At 46.2% G+C, this 22,298-nt stretch overlaps 1 protein-coding gene across 1 annotated transcript in view; it reads left to right on the top strand.

Annotated features, from left to right (window-relative positions):
* Positions 1–870: 870 nt before the first annotated feature.
* The window catches only part of LOC149452250 (SH2 domain-containing adapter protein D-like), a 48,630-nt gene continuing 27,202 nt past the window's right edge, over positions 871–22,298 (top strand). The window contains exon 1 of the mRNA XM_089689560.1: positions 871–1,036. The gene's annotated coding sequence lies outside the window, so the exon portion shown is untranslated. The remainder of the gene's footprint in view (positions 1,037–22,298) is intronic.

Here is a 22,298-nt window from a genome sequence, read left to right on the forward strand (position 1 = left end):
TGCTGGGATATGTGGTCTGTGCGGCAGACCAGAGCTCACCCATTGCTTTCCTTATCTAAGCATGCTGGGAATTATAGTGCTGCTGCTTCTGCACAGCAGACCAGATCACACCCACTGCCCTCCTTTTATAAGCATGCTGGGATTTGTGGTTCCACTACTTCTGTGCAGCAGATCAGAGCTCACCCATTGGCTTCTATATCTAAGCATGCTGGGAATTATAGTGCTACTGCTTCTGTGCAGCAGATCAAAGCTCACCCACTGTGGTTCCACTGCTGCTCTGCCCCTGTTTATTCAGACTTGTGGATCCGCCACCTAGAAGGACCCATCATTGATGTAGAAGCTGATAAAGACCTCAGTCCCCCAGCCTCCCCTGATGGTGCATTGTCCTCTCCAGCCTCTATACAATTGTTCCCTTACTCCCCCCATGGAAGAGCCCCACAGCTCCTTCAATCAGTGAGTTGAGTCTCTCCCCCCCCTGGGCGAGTTTCGCAGGACAGCCCCTCCTATCCTCATCTGCCCCCTCCTCCTCCATCCTCTCCCAGCCACAATAATAGCCCACTTTCCTTGGCTGGCTGTGCTGCTCGCGGAGCCCGGGGTGGTCAGGTCAGTGTGCTGGGCATGGTTGGGGTTTGGCTTGGCTTAGATCTGGTGGCTGGTGATGGCTGGCCAAGTTTTCCAGAGTTCCCCTAGCCCATGGTGTCCATTGGAGGTAGTCTCCCCCTCCACTCCCTTCATCCTTTGTGTGATGCCTACAATGCTGGTCTACTCCTACTTCTCATCTTACAGCCTCTCCGCTCTGACCTGTAGCTCTCCATCAGTTGACGAACTACAACCCCCAGCCTGCCCAGCCCTTCCTTGCGTCCCTCACTGAAAATCGCAGTTCCAAAACTACTTTTGTCTGAATGAGGACTTTCATCTTTATTATTTTTTTTTGTTTATTCAACAGACCGGTACTCTTCTTCATGCTGCTTTGAGCTAGACGTGAACAAAAAAAAAAAGAGATCGGAAGTACAGAGTAAGCGTCAGAGGTTGCACGGTAAGTTTTGTGTGATTTTCTTTTACAAGAGTTTTTTTTCTAATACTTTATAAAGCTGATCTCCAGGCAAACTGCTATCTCTGTAGATGAAAAAAATGACAAGGGATCTGTTTTTAGGATATGTGTTTGTGTCCATCCAGTCCTGAGATTTATACAGCTCTGCCACACAGATCTGCTTTTTGTCTGCTGCAGTTAAAGAGGAACTTCTCTCCCTGTGTTATATTTTATTTCTTTCCTTTATACCTGGTTTGCTTGGTTATTTTCAAATTTTATACTTGTATGTTCAGCAAATCCAGCATGATCCTGATCACCATAATCTGGCAAAGGTACCACATCACCATGCTTCCTACCTGAAGCCTCCCACGTTATGCATCATAGGGGCTATGTACAACACACTGCGCATGCGCAGAGGTACGTCATCATGGGGCAAGCTGCGAGAACACAGAAGAAAAGCTGGCTACTGCTGTAATCTGGTGAAGGTACAATCCTATCATCCTTCCCACCTCAAGCCTCCCACATCTCAATTCACAGGGACTTCAGGACTATGTCGAACACACTGCGCATGCGCAGAGGCACGTTATCAGGGGGCCAATTGGGAGAACCCAGAAGAAAGAGCTGGCTCCTGCTGTAATCTGGTGAAGGTACAACCCTATCATATTCCCCACCTGAAGCCTTCCACGTCTCGAATCACAGGGACTTAAGGACTATGTACAACACACTGCGCATGCGCGGTGGGACATCATCATGGGGCAAGCTGCGAGAACCCAGAAGAAAAAGCTGGCTCCTGCTGTAATCTGGTGAAGGTACAACCCTATCATATTCCCCACCTTAAACCTTCCCCGTCTCGAATCACAGGGACTTAAGGACTATGTACAATATACTGCGCATGTGTGAAGGCACGTCATCAGGGGGCAAGCTGCGAGAACACAGAAGAAAAAGAAGGCTCCTGCTGTAATCTGGCGATGGTACATCCCTGTCATATTCCCCACTTGAAGACTCCCAGTTCTCGATTCACAGGGACTTCAGGACTATGTACAACACACTGCGCATGCGCGGAGGCACATCATCATGGGGCAAGCTGCGAGAACACAGAAGAAAAAGCTGGCTCCTGCTGTAATCTGATGAACGTTCTACACCATATCTTTCCCCACCCGAAGCCTTCCACGTTAAGTACCACAGGGACTTCAGGACTATGTAGAGCACACTGCGCATGCACGGAGGCGCGTTAATAGGTCCTAAAGAGACAGCTGGTTCCTGGTGATGTCAGCAAAGAGCATGTAATTTGAATATTGCAAGTATGTAATTTGAAGATAACCCAGCAAACCAGGTAAAAGAAAGCACAGTTCCGTTAAACTGCAGCAGAAAAAAAAACAAGTCTTCTGCCATGCCAGACAGCTGTGTGGCAGAGCTGAATAAATATTGGAACTGCATGGACACAAACCCTTTGGCAGGTAAAAAGATCCCTTTATATATAGTTCATCTGTGTACACGGGCGGACTGACCATTCGAGCACTCAGGCACTGCCCGAGGGCCCGGGGTTAGTAGGGGGCCCCATGAAATGCCCCTTTTTTTGAGTGTGGGCAAGGACGCAGGGGCCCCACGATCCCCTATTGCCCAGGGGCCCCATGAGTTGTCAGTCCGCCCCTGTCTGTGCAGTTAGCTGATGTGATTGGAAATGAGCTGTCTCTTTTGGGTCCTAGCAATCCTACAATGTTCTACATAGCCTCTATATCAGTGCCGGGACGAGGTCATCTAGCACCCGTGGCGAACATGCCAAATTGCACCCCCCCTTCAAGATGTGTGAGCATTACATGTCAGCAAAAATCCCCTCCCCCCACAAAAAAAAAATCAAGCATTAATCTGCATGCCTTTAAAACAAATTCCTCCCCCTCCCACCACAAATCGTTGCCCCCCATCCCCTCCCCAGCTCAAATCCTCTCTCTCCCTATATGCCCCAGCCCCCCCAAAAAAATTCTTCCTTTTAGCATAAATCCTCTACCCCTCAAACTTCCCTTCCAAGCACAAATCCTCACCTCCCACTCTAAATCTCCCACCTCCTCCCCTTTCAGCACAAATTCCCCTCCCCCAATCCCCTATCCTAGCACAAGTCCCCCCCCCCCACAAATTTCCCCCAGTCCTTGCACAAATACCCCCCAATCATCGCTACTAGCACAAATTCCCTCCCTCCCACCATATTATGTTTATAGCACAACCCCCCAAATCTCCGTTTCTAGCACAGATCCTCTTACTCCATCCCCCCAGCTAACACAAATCCCCCCCCAAATCACCATTCTTAGCACATCTCCCTAAATTTCCCCTCCTAGAACAATTCTTACCCCCTGCTGCCCCCCAAACTCCCCTCTCTTGAATCTGATTGTGTTGCCCCCCACCTCACATGATACCACGGTGCCCAGTGCAGCCGCCCCTCCTGCCCACCCCGTCCTGGTCCCTGTGATACATGATGCGGAGACTTGGGGTGGGAAGTTGGGGGAAGAATGTCATCCTTGCCCAGGCTGCACTCCCCAGAAAAGGTATTTCCCCCTAAAAAAAATTGGCCTTTCCTACTGCATCTAAATCTCACCAAAGAAGTCCATGACCCTTTTAAAATCACACTGTTCCAAAATACATGGTACTTTGTTGTGACGCATTTTGGCAGGGTGCATTGGGGTGCAAAGAGTGTGAATGGAGTGTAAAGTAGAAAATGGGAGCAAAGTTCCACTTTAAGTAACACCTATGGGCCTTGTCCCTCCCTTCCCCCTGTGACCAGGGAGTGAATGGAGGAGCAGCAGACTGATAAGCTCATCTGTCACTCTGCTCTCTCCTCCTGTCAGCATGGTTCTAGTTAGCATTGTGATACAGCCTACTGGGGATTGAAAAACGGACATGTAGAAATGTCTGTATTGCCTGTAAACCATCTGATCTGCCTCAGATCGCTTTTCAGAGGACAATAAAGTCTAAGGGTCACCGTACATATTACGTAGTTTTGGTAAATCTAAAATTGATTGTAAGGAGATTGTATCAGCAAATTGTATTACAAGGATCTACCCAATCAATTGTTATCCAATCAGGCAGGTTCTTGCACTACGTAGTTGTTGATGGATCTAAAGTAGATTGTACAATCAGATTGTAATGTGTGTGGTGAGGACTACATGAACCCTCTGTGTAGTTGGTGTCCCTAGTGGGACTTGAACTGGGAAGCAAGGCAAGAGTTCTAAGCCTCACCTGAGTTCTAAATCCTGGATCACTAATTCTCATCGTATCCTACATTGGAAAATGTCATTAACCACTTCCTGACCGCCCTATAGCAGAACTACTGCTACAGGACGGCAGAGCTGAGCAAAATCTCGTGTATATATACTGTACAGGATTTGCATTTCTGTGGGAGACCAGATATAGTGAATGCAGGGTCCGGGAGACGGGATATAGTGAATGCAGGGTCCGGGGAGACCAGATATAGTGAATGCAGGGTCCGGGAAGACCAGATATAGTGAATGCAGGGTCTGAGGGGAGACCGGATATAGTGAATGCAGGGTCCGGGGAGACCAGATATAGGGAATGCAGGGTCTGAGGGGAGACCAGATATAGGGAATGCAGGGTCTGAGGGGAGACCGGATATAGTGAATGCAGGGTCCGGGGAGACCAGATATAGGGAATGCAGGGTCCGGGGAGACCAGATATAGTGAATGCAGGGTCCGGGAAGACCAGATATAGTGAATGCAGGGTCCGGGGAGACCAGATATAGTGAATGCAGGGTCCGGGGAGACCAGATATAGTGAATGCAGGGTCCAGGGAGAGCGAACATAGTGAATGCAGGGTCTGGGGAAACCAGATAGTGAATGTAGGGTCCGGGGAGACCAGATATAGTGAATGCAAGGTCCGGGGAGACCAGATATAGTGAATTTAGGGTCCGGGGAGACCAGATATAGTGAATGCAGGGCCCGGGGAGACCAGATATAGTGAATGCAGGGTCCGGGGAGACCAGATATAGTGAATGCAGGGTCCAGGGAGAGCGAACATAGTGAATGCAGGGTCCGGGGAAACCAGATAGTGAATGTAGGGTCCGGGGAGACCAGATATAGTGAATGCAAGGTCCGGGGAGACCAGATATAGTGAATTTAGGGTCCGGGGAGACCAGATATAGTGAATGCAGGGCCCGGGGAGACCAGATATAGTGAATGCAGGGTCCGGGGAGAGCAAATATAGTGAATGCAGGGTCCTGGGAGACCAGATATAGTGAATGCAGGGTCAGGGGAAACCAGATAGTGAATGTAGGGTCCGGGGAGACCAGATATAGTGAATGCAGGGTCCGGGGAGACCGGATATAGTGAATTTAGGGTCCGGGGAGACCAGATATAGTGAATGCAAGGGTCCGGGGAGACCAGATATAGTGACTGCAGGATCCGGGAAGACCAGATATAGTGAATGCAGGGACCGGGAAGACCAGATATAGTGAATGCAGGGACCGGGGAGACCAGATATAGTGAATTTAGGGTCCGGGGAGACCAGATATAGTGAATGCAGGGTCCGGGGAGACCGGATATAGTGAATTTAGGGTCCGGGGAGACCAGATATAGTGACTGCAGGATCCAGGAAGACCAGATATAGTGAATGCAGGGACCGGGGAGACCAGATATAGTGAATGCAGGGTCCGGGGAGACCAGATATAGTGAATGCAGGGACCGGGGAGACCAGATATAGTGAATGCAGGGTCCGGGGAGACCAGATATAGTGAATGCAGGGTCCGGGGAGACCAGATATAGTGAATGCAGGGTCCGGAGAGACCGGATATAGTGAATGCAGGGTCCGGGGAGACCGGATATAGTGACTGCAGGATCCGGGAAGACCAGATATAGTGAATGCAGGGACCGGGGAGACCAGATATAGTGAATGCAGGGTCAGGGGAGACCAGATATAGTGAATGCAAGGTCTGGGGAGACCGGATATAGTGAATGCAGGGTCTGGGGAGAGCAGATATAGTGAATGCAGGTTCCGGGGAGACCAGATATAGTGAGTGCAGGGTCCAGGGAGACCAGATATAGTGAATGCAGGGTCCGGGGAGACCAGATATAGTGAATGCAGGGTCCGGGGAGACCAGATATAGTGAATGCAGGGTCCGGGGAGACCAGATATAGTGAATGCAGGGTCCGGGGAGACCAGATATAGTGAATGCAGGGTCTGGGGAGAGCGGATATAGTGAATGCAGGGTCCGGAGTTTAGTAACACGTTAACCCTAGGTTCACACCTATGCGTTTTCTGCAGCATTTTGCGGAAACACAGTACAGTCCATTTAACATGATTACCGATGGGACAGGTTCACATCTGTGCGTTTTCACCCGGTGCAATTTTTGGAAATGGTCAGGGACTTTTTTTAACGCAAAACGTTGCATTTTTGGTTCTATAGACTTCAATGGTAATGCCTAGCAACAAGAAAAATTATAAAAAATTAATATTGTGAAGCAAAGCATCATGGCTGCAGCATGTGTTCACTTCTGTCCAGCTTCCTTTGCAGTTTACAGAGGAAGGTGGTCGGGGGGGGGGGGGGAATGTGGCTCTACCACCTATTCCTACTGCCCCCCAACTGCAAGTGTGAACTAAGCCTAATCTCTTTTGGAACATTTTGTAAATACCAGACGATCCTGCCAGTAGAACCATTGCTTCAAAGGGTGACAACGCTCTTCCTACTGCAGTATAAGTAATGCAGCGTTGTCACCCTTGCTGCTGCTGTAGTTGCCTAGATTGTGGTGACTTTGGCTCTAGCAGTGAATAGGAATACCTGGTTCTGCCCACAGCTCTTTAGATAGACAGCAGAATGCTCTGCCTGTGGGAGCTTAGAGAAAGGCTGTCCAAGATGTGCTCAGTTGCTCCTATTCTCTCCAGCACTCTGTAGCTTCCCAGCTACATTTTCAGTAAAATAGATAAATCCATTTCTTTTTAGGCATTTATTATAGGACTTTGTATAATGCTGGTTTCTTCCTCAGTGGACCAAACTAGCCTTTAGGTGAAAATAATGCGAATATCCGCAACTCCACCTTCCAGCGATGTGGCGGTTACATCCTTCGCCAGCAGCTGTCATCTTCCCAGGTACCAGGTTTTTGAACTTTCGATTGGCTGGCAGGAGATGACATCATCCTGTGCATGCGCAACTCAGTGTACATTTAAAATTTGAGGACAAGGGGGCACTCTTTACGTCTGGAGGAAAAGAAATGTAATCTCCAAACACGGAAAGGTTTCTTCACAGTGAGAGCTGTGAAAATGTGGAATAGACTCCCTCAAGAGTTGGTTCTGGCCAGCTCAGTGGATTGCGTTAAAAAAAGCCTGGATTCCTTCCTAGATACACAGAATATAACTGGATACTAACATTTATAGGTAAAGCTGATCCAGGGAATATCTGATTGACTCTCAGGGGGGTCAGGAAGGAATTGTTTTCCCTGCAGGAGCAAATTGGATCATGCTTTGCTGGTTTTTTGCCTTCCTCTGGATCAACTGTGGGTATAGGATTATACATTTTTAATAGTTGAACTGGATGGACTTTTATCTTATTTCAGCCAGACTAACTATGTAAGAATAGAAAACTGCAAGCAGGCAGATAAAACAACTAGCCAGGCATGGTATGTCTCTTCTGCAATAAAGAGCTGCCTGCTGACCGACTTCTGTAGAATGTACACTGAGCTGTGCATGCGCAGCTCGATTTCCATTCTGGCACATTGCCTGTATGTCAGGATGACTGAACTACTGCACATGCGTTGGCCAATCAAGATGGGAAGAAGGTGATGAAAAGATGCCAGCACCATTGAGGGAGTTTGTGGGCACTGGACTGTTGGAGAAGTATTGCAGACTTTAGTTCCATTTTATCCTTTAACCTCTTCATGCCAGCACCTCCCGTACCCTTAAGGGCTTTCAGACGCCAGGTTTTAGGGTCAAGTGACTGCGGTGATTTGCTGTCACGGCGGTCACATGATCAGAAAAGGTCCCGATCGCAAGGGGAGATCAGGACCTTTCTGTGAGATACCGTCATATGTGCTGGGAGCGTGCAGGGAGCGCTCTCAGCACATATGTGTTTTTAAATGGTATGCAAATATGCGGCCGCTCGGCGTCAAGGCCCAGCCGCCGTGAGGCCGCATATTTGCGTACGGTCGGTGTCAAGGGGTTAAGTTGCCAGCCCAGTGTAGATCATGAGTTTGGCATTACAGAGGTGTTCTGGTGCTAGAATTATTTCTCTCACTCCGGCATGCGCGGCAATATGTAACCTGTGTATTACAATCAATGTTTTCATGTGTAGGCACCCCCAACGTGTACTTTTACATTCATACAAGCATATATATATGTAAAGCGCTGCGTAAATTGGCAGCGCTATAGAAGTACATGAAATGAAATGTGGGGGTCTCAAACATTTTTGGGGGCTGATTTTATGTGCTTGGGTGTAATTTTATTTTTTTACCCTTCAGAGGATTTACCCCCCTTCCTGACCAGGCCATTCTTTGCAATATGGCACTGCATTACTCTGACAATTGCGCAGTCATGCAACTCTGCACCCAAATGAAATTTACGTCCTCTTTTCCCCACAAATGGAGCTTTCTTTTGGTGGTATTTGATCACCTCTGCGTTTTTTATTTTTTGCGCTATAACCAAAAAAAGACAGATGATTTTGAAAGAAAAACAACATATTTGACTTTTTGCTAATAAACATTTTCAGTAAAAAATGTCAAATCAAATTTCGGCAAAAATGTACGGCCTTTTTTTGCCACAAATTTTGCTTTCTTTCAGTGGTATTTGATTGCCTGTGCGTTTTTTTTTTTTTTTGCGCTATAAACAAAAAAAGACAGACGTTTTTGAAACAAAAAAAAATATTTTTGACTTTTTGCTATAAAACATTCCGTAAAAAAAAAAAAAAATTAAATTTCGTCATAAATATAGGTCAAAATGTATTCTGCTCCATGTCTTTGCTAAAGAAAAATCCCAATACGTGTAAAGTAATTGGTTTACGTGAAAGTTATAGCAATTAAAAATGGCGGTATATATACTGGAATTTTTTTTTTTTATACTAGTAATGACAGCGATCAGCGATTTATCAGGGACTGCAGCGGGCACTCTGACACTGGGGGGGATACTGACTTGGTGTCACTAACATCCCCAGTGACACCAATACAGTGATCAGTGCTAATAAAAAGCACTGACACTGTACTAATGGCACTGGGCAGGAAGGGGTTAACATCTGGGGTGAGCAAAGGGTTAACTGAGTGCTGTGTTTTACTATGTAAGCATGCTGCTTTCTATTGATCTTTGCAGAGCCACACAAAGCAGCGTGCTGGTACTGACAGGGAAGAGATCTGTATTGATTACATACAGACAGGGGCGGACTGAAAACTCATGGGGCCCCCGGGCAATAGGGGATCATGGGGCACCTGTGTCCTTGCCCAAACTCAAAAAAGCCTATGAAAAAGGTACCGTGGACATCTCATGGGGCCCCCTACTGACCCCGGGCTCTCAGGCAGTGCCCGAGTTTCCAAATGGTCAGTCCGCCCCTGCATACAGACATCTCCCCTGTCACAGTTCTTCAGCGATCGTTGGGTGGCTGCAGGGAATCTCCGGCCAAGATCCGGGGTGATCAACAGCTGTAGCCACCAATGGGGGTACAGGTAGGACGCATGCTCCCCCTACCCAGAAATACAAAATCACACACATATATATATATATATATATATATATATATATATATATATATATATAGTAGTTCTGCTATAGGGCGGTCGGGAAGCGGTTAAAACTTTTTTCATTTTTATGTAAAGGATAGGTTCACCCATTTATAGACTAGCTTCACACCTAAGCGTTTTGCAGAAACGCAGTACGGTTCATTTAACATGATTTCCTATGGGACAGGGTCAGATCTCCACGTTTTCACTGGGTGCGTTTTTTGGAAAGGGTCAGGGCCTTTTTTAATTATTGTAAAATTTTGTTAATGGAAAATGACAATTATAATGGTACAGATAAACGACAACAACATGGGTATGGATGTTGTATGTAACATAGACAACTTATAAAACAATAGAAAATTGACAGACAGCATGATAAGACTGTGTATATTAACCCCTTGACGCCGACGCCAACCCCTTGACATAACACAAATATGCAGCCTCACAGAACTGGACTTTTTTCCGTGGGGCTGCATATTTGCGTACCTGTCTTTCTGCTGGGAGCACGACGCACTGCGCGCTCCCAGTACAAAGACCGCAGTGTCACTGAGAGCCCCAGGTCCCGTTCTAACGATCGCGACCCAGGACTCCTGATTCCGGGTCACATGATCGCTGTGATAGCCTCTGATTGGCTATCACAGCGATCAGTCACTGTATAGCCCGGCCTTTTTGTTTTTTTGGGGTTTTTTTCTCTCTATGAATGCAGGGGAGAGAGATACATTGTATCTCTCTAACTCCTGGCATAGAGGGGTGAAAAAAATGTTTGTTTAAAAAAACAAAAAAAACAAAAAAAAAAACTAAATATTAAAAAATAAAATAACAAATAAATAAAAAAATACTTAGATCAAGGTTTTATCTAGTTCAGTGCCAGGGTAAGTGTTTGGGTCAATTGGTATTAGTGTCAGTTAGTGTCAGTGTGTTTTAGGTAAACAAAAAATAAAATGCGCACTATTGTTCCTGGGCTGTACTACAGGTACAAACAACAAATAACATACACATTTATGGTATCGCTGCGATCGTCAAGAGCTGGAAAATTTATTTTGGGTTGTTCTTTGGATGGTAGTAACAAGAAACACACAGCTAAATTAAAAAAAAAGTTTTTTTTTTTTTACTATTTTGGGCCAGTTTTCCTTTGATAATAAAAAAAAAAAAAATCAGGAGATATCCATTACCATTTATGACCAAATGAAAGCCCAATGTGTCCTGAACAAAACGCGGTATAATTCACCTGGATGTAGTTGTGAAGATATGTTCGGTTTTACTAACAGTTCAACGTTGCAAAATTGTGCTTAGGCATTTAGATTTGTTTTACCCTTAGGCGTGAAGGGGTTAACAACATAGGATAACACAGCCCTGCAGAGGGGATATGTGTAGAACGGATTAGTGATTTATGATATGTCAGGGGTAAATGGGGAGGTATTTCCAAAATGAGACTGATCCCATATTTCCCAAGTGGCAGTAAAATGGCCTTGGTAGTCGCCAGTTAAAGCTGTAAGGTATTCCATATCTCTACTTTCAGAGATCAGTTGCAATAGCTGGCTTAGCGTAGGGATATCCACTGATCTAGGTATCAATCTTCTGATGGCAGTCAGTATATGAACCCCTAGTTTTTTAGAGTGTTTAGAAATTATTAGGGAATTTTTTAAATGCAAAACGTTACATTTTTGGTTCTATAAACTTCAATGGAGACACTGCAGAACAGCATATTGTGCAGTTTTGACACGTTTTGAGTTTTAATCTGCCCAGCAACAAGTTGGAAGAAAAAACAAACACAAAATGCATCAAAAACATGGCAAAAACGCATGTGCAAAGACGCAAAAAGCACTGCAGAAACGGATCAAATGCAAACTGCATAGGTTTGAACCTAGCCTTACCCCTGGTTCATATCTGTGCGGATGGTGCCGCTGCGGGACCCGCACATATACCTGCAGCTGCACCACCCACACAGAGGAATGTGGGACCCATGGGTGGGTGACATTAGTTCTAATGGCACGCTGCACGCACTGGAAATCGCAAACGTACTGGAAACCTCAGTTCCCGTGCGGGCTGCAATTTCCAAAGTAGTGCAGGGACTTTTTCCCTGCGTGTTCCGGGGGACCTGGAGTGCATTCAAATGAAGGGGTTCTTGTGCCCGCGCAAATCACGGACCGCACAGATGTGAACCAGGGCTTAGGGTGGAACATGTAACCTGTTCCCATAGTCGCAGTCCCCTCCTCCCACTGACAGATTGTAAGGGGAGAAGTTCCCCCATACTATCTGTCAGATTTGAAAACAGCGCGCCGTGCGGGGTTGTGCCCACATGGCCACGTCATTCATTCACGGACTTCCGTGAATTAATGAATGAAATGCAAGTCCCAACAGCCTTAGTGGCTGTCGGCTTGTAGTTTTCAATGAACTACCATAGCACTGTGGAGCTCATTGAAGCTTCCTGTCAGTATATCTGCTTGGCTGTACATCCTGTACGGCAAGCAGATAATCTGACAGGTCTGCAGTAGACCTGCATAGCATCAGTAATATACTGATCGCTGGTGCAATGCTTTCCAGGCTCCTGTAGTCAAAAATATTAAATGCACATTTTTTACCTACAAAACTTATCCTTTTAACACATAGGGAACAAAAAGCCCCCTATATGATGATTGTTAAAAGACCCCGGATGTCTCCCCTGAGTTCCACTGAATGTAATGCAGTGCATTTCGCACTGCATTGGATTCTTTCTCGGCTGTACTGGCTGGGAACACTGACATGGGGGACCTGGATGAGACATTATTAGACACCAATTCTGGGTCACCAACAAGAAGGGGAGGAGAGCGGATGTTTATCCACTCTGCTCTCTCCAGCAGTACCTGCTATGCCAGTCCCGGACCCGCAGATGGGCATGGAGAGCCTGGGATAATTGGCGGAGGCATGCCAGTATTGGGGGTGTGTGCAAGCAATCATGCAGGCCGCCAGAATGACAGGCAGGGACGGACTGACAACACATGGGGCCCCGGGCAATAGGGGATCATGGGGCCCGTGTCCTTGGCCAAACTCAAAAAAGCCTATGAAAAAGGTACCAGGGGCATCTCATGGGGCCCCCTACTGACCCTGGGCCCTCGGGCAGCGCCCGAGTTTCCAAATGGTCAGTCTGCCCCTGGGCAGGAGTCTGCTTGTCAAAAGTACACACAATCCCGGGGGCTGCAGCCATCGGAAGTGTATAAAACACCCCCCGCCCGCCCACCTTGTCAGGTCTGTGGCAGCAAAAGGGTTAAAGGTGAATTAAATCCATCAATTTAAAAGAGACGTTTGGGATTTAAAAAAAAAATAAAAATTTAATTCCCCTAGGTGGATACAGGATCGGTTCAATGCTGCATCTGACCCTTGCCACCCATAAGACCGAGAACTGAGCAGCCAAAGACCACTGATCACTCAGTTCTCAGCCTTCAGTCTGCAGAGAGCCAGTGGCTGTCAGTCCCCAGCTCTCCTCTCTGCCCCTCCAACGTTCACTGGAGTGCCGGACTGTGGTGGGGCGGGAGCGGCTGGCTCAGGCTCTCAGCTGCATGCTAAGAGGCTGATCCAGCAGCCGGTCAGACATCTGGGCAGATCCCAACAATATGGGTCAGGATCCTTGCAGAGCTGTTGGCTGAAAACAGGTAGCAGTTGTGCAGAACGAAGTGCATTCCTGTGACCCACAGGAGAAGTAGGGCCAAAAGAGCTTTGAATCTACTTTGTCCCTTAAAGCCTAGTATACACTAGAATTGTTTTTTTTTTCATTCAACCCAAGTGGGACATTCTTGTTACTTGAGTGCCATAGAGCCTAAAAGTCGCATGAAAGTCACACTGCAAAGTTGCACCGTAAATTGTGAAAAAAATGTGAACCGAGCCATAACTGCCTCTCAAAACAGTTGAATTTAGGCATGTCATGAATGATAATGGTCACAGCTGCTTGTGCTCTCAACTGAACTGTCAAGTCATCAAATGGCTGGTGTTATAACTGATCACATGTGCAACACCATTGCAACTACAGATCAAACAGAGGCCAAGATAGCAGCTTTCCTGGTTGTAGAGGTTAGGAGCAGGGGCGTCCCTAGGGTTGGTGCCAGCCGGTGCAGGAACACTTGGTGACACCCCCTCTCTCTGCCCTCTTTCTCTCCCCCCTCTCCCTCTCTGCCCTCTTTCTCTCCCCCCTCTCTCTGCCCTCTTTCTCTCCCCCCTCTCTCTGTCCTCTTTCTCACCCCCCCTTCTCTCCCTGCCCTCTTTCTCTCCCCCCCTTCTCTCCCTGCCCTCTTTCTCTCCCCCCCTTCTCTACCTGCCCTCTTTCTCTCCCCCCCTTCCCTCCCTGCCCTCTTTCTCTCCCCCCCCTTCTCTCCCCCCCTTTTCTCCCTGCCCTCTTTCTCTCCCCCCCTTCTCTCCCTGCCCTCTCTCTCCCCCTCTTCTCTCCCTGCCCTCTCTCTCCCCCCCTCTCTGCCCTCTCTCTCTCTCTGCCCTCTCTCTCTCTCTGCCCTCTCTCTCTCTGCCCTCTCTCTCTCTGCCCCCTCTCTCTCTGCCCTCTCTCTCTCCCCCCTCTCTCTCTGCCCTCTCTCTCTCCCACCCCCCTCTCTCTGTGCTCTCTCCTCCCTCTCTCTCTCTGCCCTCTCTCTCTCCCCCCTCTCTCTCTGCCCTCTCTCTCTCCCACCCCCCTCTCTCTGTGCTCTCTCCTCCCTCTCTCTCTGTTCTCTCTGCTCTCTCTCTCCCCCCTCTCTCTCTATGCCCTCTCCCCCCCTCTCTGCCCTCTCTCCCCCCCCTCTCTCTCTGCGCTCTCTCCCCCCTCTCTCTGCTCTCTCCCCCCCCCCTCTCTCTCTGCCCTCTCCCCCCTCTCGCTCTGCCCTCTCTCCCCCCCGCTCTCTCTCTGCCCTCTCCCCCCTCTCTCTCTGCCCTCTCTCCCCCCCGCTCTCTCTCTGCCCTCCCCCCCTCCTCTCTCTCTGCCCTCTCTCTCCCCCCTCTCTCCCCCCCTACTACATGAAGCAGTGCTGTCACCAGGGTCGGGGGATTACATACTTACCTGCTGCATACTCTGCCCGCCCCTCCAGCTCTCCGACTTCAGCACCCGTGGCAGGGATGTGGACCCGCCCCTCTGCTGAAACTCCGAGGAGGAGAGGTGTCCGAAGTGCCTACCTCACTGTCCGTCCCCTCAATGCCTGATTCTTCCATCCATGCTAAACAGCGCAGATGGACAAATCTCCCACATTGCCCATTGTATTACGACAGCCAGCGGCAGCAGTTTTATTTTATTTTTATTTATTTCAGGTACTTATATAGCGCCGTCAATTTACGCAGCACTTTACATATATATTGTATATTCACATCAGTCCCTAACCCTCAAGGGGTGTACAATCTAAGGTCCCTAACTCACATTCATACATATATAGTACATACTAGGGACAATTTAGATAGGAGCCAATTAACCTACCAGCATGTCTTTGAAGTGTGGGAGGAAACCCACGCAGGCACAGGGAGAACATGCAAACTCCAGGCAGGTGGTGCCGTGGTTGGGATTCGAACTGACGACCCAAGTACTGCCAGGCGGAAGTGCTAACCATTTAGCCACTGTGCTGCCCAGTGCCTGCACATTTGATTGGATGCCAGAGTTTTTCAAACAATAATTTACAAAAATCCTCAGTACATATGACAAAATGTTGTTCAAAAGTACTTCAACATTTTATTTGCTTTTTACATTTGATTTTGGAATGAATTAAAGTGTTACTAAACCCACAACAATAAAATCAGTCTGTATATGCAGTAAAGCATGCTTGTTATACTCACTGTGGAACCTAAGGGGTTAATCTTCTGCATTGTGTAAAAAGGATGTTTGATCCTGACTTCTCTGATCCTCCCCTTCTTCCACATTCCCCATTTAATCTCCTGATAGAACACAGCCTAGAGGACACTCTGCACATGCTCAGTTTGGTGTGTTTTGCTAAAGAGTTTTTTTTTTTACTAGGGAGAGTGCATGTGATCAGCACAGGGCCAATCAGCAATGCCCAGACAGAGGTCAGAGGTTCTGCTTCCTTCTACACCAGAAAGAAAACTCCTTGAAAAAACACTGATAGAAGTCACAAGACTTCTCTAACTACTGATAAGAAAAGCTATTTAGCAGTTTACTAATTTACTAAAATAATTGTATTTCCATGTTGTGTGTACTGTGGGAGACCAGATATAGTGAATGCAGGGTACGGGGTTTAGTAACACTAACATTTTAAAAACCACCATCACTGTTAGAAATTTGTTTGTTCAAGAAAAATTTTCCATCCTGCTCCTTTGAATTTTCTCGCAGGCAAAAATGAACAATAATTGGACTCCACTAACGATTTAAAAATCGAACCAACATTCTTAAAACAATTTCACACAAAATTCAACTAATGTATGGCCAGCTTTAGATTTTTGCAATGAAAGGCTATTGGGCTGGGGAGGCAACAAATGAGCGAATTTCAGTTGGGTTATCACCAATTTGGGAAACTGGACAAAATGTGCTCCATGTACAGCCAGCTTGAGTAGATTCTGCCAAAGTAATTCTGTACAAGCATTGATAGCACTTGTTCCTCATTTGATATGACCCAACACTATAGCAAGGGTGAGTCTTACGCCTTTTATGCATTTTTTTTTCATGTTATATTATCCACTTGCCGATTGTGCATTGTAGCTTTACTGCTACAGTGCGGAGCAGCTGTGCAAAGTCACGTATACAGGGGCAGACTGACAACTCATGGGGCCCCCGGGCAATAGGGGATCATGGGGCCCCTGTGTCCTTGCCAAAACTCAAAAAAGCCTATGAAAAAGGTACCAGGGGCATCTCATGGGGCCCCCTACTGACCCCGGGCCCTCGGGCAGTGCCCGAGTTTCCAAATGGCCCCTTCACATATACTGTATATATACGTGATTTACCTTTTCCGGGTAGGGATATGTACCTGCCTACCCATGCTGTCATTGGCTCCCTGACATGCCGATCAGCAGGTCTTGGCCAATGATTCACAGCCAGGACCTGCCAATCATTGGAGCTACTGACAGGAGAGAGACCTGTGTTGGTATCCAACACAGATCTCTCTACTGACAGCAAGGATGTGCCGATTTTTGACTCCCTGCAAAGCATAGAAACAAAAACTTTCACATCCCCTAATAAAACAGCACAAAGTACACACATCACATATAGTTAGGCACACAGTAAACCCTTTGATTTCCGCAGATATTAACTCCTTCTTGCCCAGTGTCATTGATACAGTGTCAGTGAATTTTATTAGCACTGATATTAATGGTCATGTCAGTGTGAGTTAGCCAATGTCAGAACGCCCACCGTACTGTTGCAGTCCCGCTATAAATTGCTAATCGCCACCATTACTGGTTTATAAAAAAATTTGTATATGTTATAATTTTCACACAAACCAATCCATGAACACTTATTGGGATTTTTTTTACCAAAGACATGTAGCAGAATACATTTCTTTTGTTGTTGTATGGGATATGTTTTACAGCAAAAAGTAAACAATATTGTGTTTTTTTTTTCTCAAACTTATCTGTTTTGTGTTTATAGCGCAAAACATTTAGAAAAATACCAATTGATTGGTAATAAAAAAAAAATTGATCAAATACCACCAAAAGAAAATTCTATTTGTGTGAAAAATGATATAAATTTTATTTGTGTACAGCGTTGCATGACCACAAAATTGTCAGTTAAAGTAGTAGCAAAAAAAATGGTCTAATCATGAAGGGGGGTAAATCTTCTGGAGGGCAAGTGGTTAATGTATATGCATTTTATCGTTGTATATATTGTATGTGTTATTCTATATTTCAATAAAAATGTATAATCAATTTTATAAAGAATGTTTTGATGCTTTGGGAAAATGTGACAAAAGTGATTTTTGTAGAAATCCCAGGTCTGGATTGGCATGTGTCAGTGATTAAACGGTCCTGAATCGCTCTATTATGAACCTATAACCCCTGACTGGTAATAGGAATTCATGTAATGGTTGACATATGTGAACCCAGCTTTGCACCTTCCGCTTAGAGTGGCCTGATCCGCCATGATTAGCAGACCAAATTGCGCATCTCTAGAATAAAGACTTCTTCTATCTGAAGGATCTCTTGATCATGCCACTGTGTGACCAAGAATTCCCTGTCCCATCATTTCATTATCCCAGCTTCTGTAACTAAGAAATGTGGCTGGGATTTCCAAACAAAACTAATCGAGGTCTGATTTTAGGGCTAGATACAAGCATCTGTTAGGAATATAGTTGTCTCTCTTTTGTATTATTAATAAATAAATCTAGGGTTCGACTCCCAGCCTTGGTAGCTTAGACCACATGGTTTCCTACTGGCAATCATTAGGCCTCATTCAGATGAGTAAATGAGGGCAGTTAGATTGCTGCAGCGGCACACTGATTAGCTGACCCTTGAAAAGCCATCCTTGGACGTAAGGTGTCTATGTCCAGGACACGTCAGAGACTCTATTCCCATGTAACTGCTCAAATTAGCATTTTTTTCTCAAGTGTATAGGCTGCCTTTATGCAACGCACAAAAATTCGCCAGGATCTGAAAGGGGCCTTACACATTGTCAAAGTACTCAAAGACAAAATTGGGGCCATAACACAAGAAAATATTCTTTGTAAAAAAGTGAACCAGTTGTGGGCGGGGCCTTCTTATCCTGTACATGGGGCCTCCTCTCTCCCTCCAGTAAGACAGCACCTTGTAATAGAAGGGAGCCGGACACTCGTTGCAACTATACCACAACTTAAGGCCCATGATACGTACAGCTTTATGAATGTGGCATTGCGAAGGGAACACCACTGAGTTTGCATTCTGTTCCACCAATGCAGCTTTCCTATCACCTCCATCCCAGTCATGGTGTATGGTTCTGCCATATGCCTGTGTGAAACCTTTCTGTACCCACAACTTGACTTGGTTAACTTTTTCCGTACCTGCAGCTGGGTCCCTAGGGTCTCCACCATGCGGATTCAGTTCTGGCTGAATCAGGCACCGACTACTAGGTAGGGAAACAGCAAACACCTCCCCTCACTATGCAGAGAACCCATCATACTTGCCATTAACATCATTCCACTGTCTGGCTGCCATATCATTCTATTGCGCTTGTTAAACTTAGCAACAACATGTTCTCCTCTTCACCCCGTGTGTGTGTGTAACAGGCCCAGTTCTTTGCTACAGTATATGTCATGTACCACCGTGCACCACTTTGTAGTGACTTCAGACCAGGCCATGAATGGTTAAAGAAACTTTAGTGAATGTATTCAACAGTACAGTCCAAAAGTGCAACAACAGTCTTTTCCCTAACTAACTAGTTATAGGCTGCCCAGTTCATACCTTCCCGAGGTAGTTGTTAAAAGCATGGAAGAAACCTGGCCCAGGTGGATTTCACTAAAAGGTGCTTCATTCATTGCTGGTGGCTACATCTTCATGCTATGCATCTTGTCTTCTTCCCATTCAGGCTATGGCAGAGCGAACCTGAGCAGAGCCTTCCCCCCTTTTATTTGCAGCACACGGTGGGGAGCAGAGCCCAGAAAAGCATGGGAAACAGCAGAACCTTGGTTTAGAGGCAGGGCAGTTGCTCTCAACCCCTGGTGTTGGGGGCAATTGTGGAAGATATGGACTCTGGAAGGGGGTGGAGGTCTCTCCAGTAGACTGGGGGATTTCCAGGGGCACGATTGGAGTGCACTACAGGGACTGGGGGGCACCTTCGGACACTCTTGGAGGCTGGGGGCACTATGAGAGTCTGGAGGATCTGCAGAAAGCTAGGAGTCATTTCAGGGCACTGGGGGCACTGTGGGGGCAATGAGCTCTAAGGGGGCCTTGGGGCACTGTAAGCCACTATGGGAACTAGGAGGCACTATGGGAGTTTATGGGATCATCAGCTGGCTAGAGGCCTAGGAGGATGAAGGCTAAAAACCATTGGCTCAGGGCACCAAATGCTGTGTGCCTACAGGCTCTGGAGATGGAACCCTATCCTACTAACCAGTGAAATGTTCTGGAACCATCATGACTCCAATTTTGGTGTTACTTCAACCCCTTATCTGCGACAGAGTGTACATATGTACTACTATGGCCAGTGCTTCTTACTATCTTTTTCTGCTGAGCAACCAGCCATTATCACTGGTTGCTTACATATCCCCCTTGCTCTGCATTATAACCAAAAGGGGAAAAGTCAGAGCAGCTGTCAAGTAAGTATTACAAGGATGATAGATAGGCATATTAGATCAGACAGAGGAGAGGGATGAAAATAGGTTAGGTTGTATATTCAGTATGGATCTGCTTTAATGAGCTAAATCTGTTTTATTCCAGAGTCCTGGGAAAATACTTAATTAGATTTGCAGCGTCTTATTGTTGTACCTTATTTGTCTCTGACATGTTCTGATACAGCAGGCAGCTCCCAAGACAGTGACTGTCTTCTGTTCAGGGATATTTTAGCATAATAGTTGGCCCAGGGTAAATATTTCATAATTAAGGCCCCATAATCCTTTGCAAACTCAAGCAGCTATTTTGTCAATGCTATGTCAAGCAATTTTTTTGTTTACTTTTCACCTCCTTTACATCCTTTTTATGGCATTTTAAAAATGTTTAGTACAATTTTTTTTTTGCTTCCTCCAAGTTGAAGTGTGAAAGAGGAGACTCTACACTCAACAAGTGATCTATTGTCTTTTCCGGTCTTCAGGGGGGCCCTCTGCTTTCCAGGCTTCCTTACTGGGAAGTATAATGATTCTCATTGTCTCAGTGGGCTTAGGTGTATTTACCTTTTTGGGATTATATAGACGGGAACTTCCTTCTTGGATATCTCAGAGTTATGTTCTGTAATTACAGTATGTTTGGATAGTCGAAGCAGGTTATGCAGGACTTTTTTACGTTGCCTATAGCAGCAAATCGCATTCTTCTTATTCAAACTTGCTCTGGAAACTTTAGTTGGAATGTGGTTGCTGTAGTAAAATAAAATCAATTTATCAAAATACTTAAAATTAAAGTGTATCTAAAGCCAAAACCTTTTCTTTCATAAGCCAGTCATAGGTGGTTTGAGTCTCGGACGGTTCAGCAGGAAACAGCCGAGATTCAAACCATCTATGGCCTGTCTGATTTATCATGCAACTATTGCCAGTGGCTTTCTCCCCTCAGCAGGGACAAACCTCTCCCCCACCAGGAGAACACAAAAGCTCTGCAGGAGAGATTCCACTGACTGTGTTGATGAGGGAATCGAGAGATTTTCTTTCCTGCAACCCCTGGCTACAGGAAAGAAAATTGCATCTTCTATGGCTGGCTTTAAGCCAGGTACACACTATAAGAAGATAGGAAGAAAAATTGTTTATGAGTAATGATCGTTCGATTTTCATATACTGTGCCCACAACTTTCCACATCCAATTTAAACTTTTCAAATGAAAATTTCCAAACTCCAAAATTTTTCTTGTGCATGAACTAACAATTTTTGTTTAATGTTTACTGTTTTCATACAAGAAAAATCTGATATAAAAGACATGTGCATGATCAGAAATAATAAGCAAAAAAAAATCTACGTGTAGCAATACCCTCAGAAAGGCCACTGCGTCTGGTCTGGGTCCCCCTAAGCTCTGCATGGCCAGGCAACACTCATTTTCTACTTTTGTACCTTTAGAGATAGTAAAACAGTCCTTGAGCTGGTTTTTATTTGTTTTTTATTGAGGAGTTAACAACTTGGATGAGGTCAAGGGGTATAGGGGATGCCAAAGGAACTGTAGAACTTGAGGAACAACTTCTTAGCAACTATGTACAAAAAGTGTGGACTGGCAAAAATAAAAGCACTGTCCCGTTTTTCAGTGTACCTTCTCAGACCCCAGATGAATCCTTCTCTTCACCCAACTGTGCTGGGTATCTTTGAGCAAGGGGGTCCCAAGAGCTTGCAGTTAAGCAGTCCCAGGTGAACACTAGTTGGGTATTGCTCCTGACCTCCCTGTCCCCATATCCAGCCCAGGGGGTGTAGAAGTGCTCTCACTGTCCCGTCCTCTTAGTGTGGTGGATTGGTAGCTGCTTTCAAGCCTTTTGCTAGGCTGGCTCTTTCCCTGCTGCTCAGGATGTCTTCCCCAGGAAACTTTAGGCAGTGGAGATCCTCCCATCCAGTAACCAATCTGTAGGTAGGATCCCCTCCATGGGGGCCTCCTCCAAGGCTCCACACTTCAGCCTTCTCACAATCCATCTTCCACCCGACTCCCCTCTCTCCCAGGCTCTGTCATATTTGAGGGTTGCCCTGGTCACCATGCCCTGGGGAATGGCCAGGGTCCCTCAAACATGCAGATCTTGGCTTTCATCTTTCCTCCTCCCCTCTTTCAGAAAGTTCTCAACTTTCTTGAAAGGTGGGAGGACTCCAGAAGCCCTTACCTGTAGAACCACTCAGCCTGTCCTGAGGTGAACTCCTGCCTCTCTCCCAGGCTGCTACTCAGCCTCTATCTAAAAAAACAACAAACTCTAGTTAATCTAAAGGGTGTTATATACGCTATAACACTTTATGTCAAAACAAAAAAAAAGCCTTTGTTAGAGAATTTCCATACAATTAGTACAGTCCTCAGGTTTGACTTGCTGTGAAACATTGAGGAAC

Source organism: Staurois parvus, unplaced genomic scaffold (genome assembly GCF_062004578.1).
Source record: "Staurois parvus isolate SC_StPar_1 unplaced genomic scaffold, SC_StPar_1.0 ptg000486l, whole genome shotgun sequence".
In the NCBI taxonomy this organism is placed as follows: Eukaryota; Metazoa; Chordata; class Amphibia; order Anura; family Ranidae; genus Staurois; species Staurois parvus.